This window comes from Chaetura pelagica, unplaced genomic scaffold, assembly GCF_000747805.2.
Source record: "Chaetura pelagica isolate M959 unplaced genomic scaffold, ChaPel_1.0 scaffold521, whole genome shotgun sequence".
Taxonomy (NCBI): Eukaryota; Metazoa; Chordata; class Aves; order Apodiformes; family Apodidae; genus Chaetura; species Chaetura pelagica.
In genome coordinates this window covers 96,074-99,244 of record NW_009952055.1, presented here as the reverse complement: position 1 = coordinate 99,244, position 3,171 = coordinate 96,074, and positions in this window count along the sequence as shown.

The following is a 3,171-nucleotide window of genomic DNA, read 5'->3' as shown; positions in this document are numbered from 1 at the left end:
TGAGAGAGGCCTCGGCGTGCGGCTGAAACCCCCGCGGTGCGTCTCGGCTCTCCTCGCCTTACTGGAGGTGGGAGGCTGCGGTGGGGGCTGGACAGCCCTCGGGTTGTCTCGGGAGAGGAGGAAGAGCCACGGTGGCCGAGGAAATGCTGACCCTCGGAGCCTGCGCGGGTGGGAGACGGAGTGCAGGGCCTTCCCGTGGCCTGACGGGTGGGATGCGGGCGGGCGGAGCGTCAGGGCTGGGCAAGAAGGAGCGGTGCTGCTCCCTTTTGTAGCTCCCCGCTTATTTCACAGTCTGCGCCTTGCCTTGTGTCAAGAGTCTGCGCGTTTGCGGCGTGTGGCTGGAGGAGTTAGTTGGGAATGAGAAGCGAGTCGGCACCAACCCAGCAGCGGCCCGAGGTTCTACATCTTGCAACGTGTGGCAGCCAGGATCCACCCTGTGAAGGAAGTTAGGGTGGTTGAGGTTGTTGGTTTTATCCACAGCTCTTAATAGCTTTTGCAGGGATAGCAAGGAAGGAGGAAAGGCTCTTCCTTCTTGGGATCAGGTAGCTGCTCACCTGCTTGCTCTGGGAATCTGCTCCCCATCCCCCCAGTTTTGGCTCCATTACCTGGCTGTGGTGTCCAGACCCTAGAAAAGTTAAGAGTCCCTCAAGTTCAGCTTATGCTTTTATACTACTTTTGTTGCTCGTTTTGCTTGCTGTGTGACCTTCCAGTTGTAGGAAAATTCAAGTTCCAGTGCAGGCACTCTTGTAAGCTTCATGTGCTGTCTCTGCCAGATGGTGACTTTCCAGTTCCTAGTGTTCCTGATGTTTAGGGCAGCAACATCCACACTTCTCAGTGCCACATTAACTTATATGGCATACTGGCCTCCTGTCTTTTTTTACTTGCAATTGTAACACAGCCTTTGTAAAAAGTCTTGCTTTTCCCACAGCACCTGGATAGGAATCTTGAGAATATAACAGTTCAAAGTGAGATACGTTTTTATTAATTCATTCTGTTTCCCTTTCTCTCTAAGCAACAATCAACAGTATGTATAAACAGACCCTAAATATTCTTTTGCAAAATAATGTTTTAATTACAGATGTCCTTTGTGACAGATGTTGGACCAAACATCTGTATTTGATATAGATTCATGCCATAGTCAAGTACTGAAGTTGAAAACATCAGGCAAACATGTTCTTAGTTACCCATATATAGACATACATCCTCAAATAATATACCACTGTCAAAAATACTGAAACACTGTTAAAATTGCTAAAGTCCTGAGGCACTGCTTAAATCATAGAATAATTGAATGGATTGGGTTGGAAGGGACCTTAAATATCAACTAGTTCCAACATCCCTGCATGGGGAAGGGCACCTTATGCTAGACCAGGTCGCTCAGGGCCCCATCCAACCTGGTCTTGAGCACTTCAGGGAGGGGGCAGCCACAACTTCCCTGGGCAGCCTATTCCAGTTTCTCACCACCCTCACACTAAAGAATTTCTTCCTAATGTCTAACCTAATTTTGCACTCTTTCAGCTTAAAACCATTACCCCTTCTTCTATCGCTACACATGGTGGTAAAATGTTCCTCCCCAGCTTTCCTGTAGCCCCTTCAGGTACTGGAAGGCCACTACAAGATCTCCCCAGAGCCTTCTCTTCTCCAGGCTGAACAGTCCTATGTCTCTCAGCCTGGCTTCATAGGAAAGGTGTTCTAGCCCTCGGATCATTTTTAATCACTCAAATTACTCAAATCCCAAGGCATCTTTTACATTCATGCAAAGCACTGAAACTCTAACTTAAGTAAAAACTTGGGGGGAAAAAAATTTACTGTGCATTTCCCCTTCATGGATCTTCTGGATTTAAAGATGGGCCACAGACAATACATCTGAAAGAAGGCAGGAAACAGAAAGTAGAGTATGGTGAAGGATTTCTTTTAGGGCTCCCAGTTCAGTACTATGAGGACCATTCTGAATTAGCATCTTGAGCAATGTTTGGCTGCTAGCCATGGAAAGAATAAAATGAGTCAGTAACTGGCAGGTAACAGCTCACCAACTAAGACAGTTTCAGATCACTTTTGAGGAGTCAACAGTGCCACTACAAATATTTTTGCCAGGCCTCACCCTGCTTTTATAACATGCATGAGGTAAAGACCACTAATGAAGAAATACTTAAAATTATGTCATCTCCTGTCCTGATTCCTGGGTACCTACTCTCAGCAAGAAAATGCGCACAATTTGTGTTAAAGCAAGAGGAAATAGAGGTGTTGCAGCACTTAATTTGCAGTTTTTACAGTTTTATCTCCATGGTAATTAGCTACATTTTATATGCATTCTAAAAAACTATTCAGTGCATCGTGATATTTAGAAATTGTGTTCAAAAAGAACTCAGCAAGAGGAAAAATACTGAATGTGTAACATTTGCCAAAACAACAGAATAAGCTAGTTTAAAAAAAAAGCACCCATGCTAAATAAGAAAAACCTACCCCCCGCTTCCCCTGTCCTTGATTTTCCCAAGCAGTTTTACTCAAACTGTGACAAAAAGGATCAAAGTGCTCATTTCTGTGCCATTTATATAAACACAGAAATCAGAAAGTTTAACAAGGATCTGTGATCTTGATAAATCGGAGACAAGAAAAATATTCAGAATTACTAATTTAATAAGCTTTAGAAATGTCTGCCCAGGGGTCAGTACTCAAGCCCATTCTTTTTAATATCTTTATCAATGATGTGAACAAGGAGATCAAGTGCACCCTCAGTAAGTTTCCAGATGACACTAAGTTGGGAGGGAGTGTTGATGTTCCTGAGGGTGGGAAGGCTCTGCAGAGGGACCTGGACAGGCTGGATCAATGGACCAAGGCCAACTGTATGAGGTTCAACAAGGCCAAGTGTCAGGAGCTGCACTTGGGTCACAACAACCCCAGGTGACACTACAGGCTTGGGGCAGAGTGGCTGGAAAGCTGCCCAAAGGAAAAGGACCTGGGGGTGTTGATCAACAGCCAGCTGAACATGAGCCAACATGGTCCAAGAGGGCCAACAGCATCCTGGCTTGTATGAGAAAGAGAGTGGCCAGCAGGACCAGGGAGGCGATCCTGCCCCTCTACTGGGCACTGGTGAGGCCACACCTCAAGTACTGTGTTCATTTCTGGAACCCTCACTACAAGAAGGATATTGAGGTGTTGAAGCATGTCCGA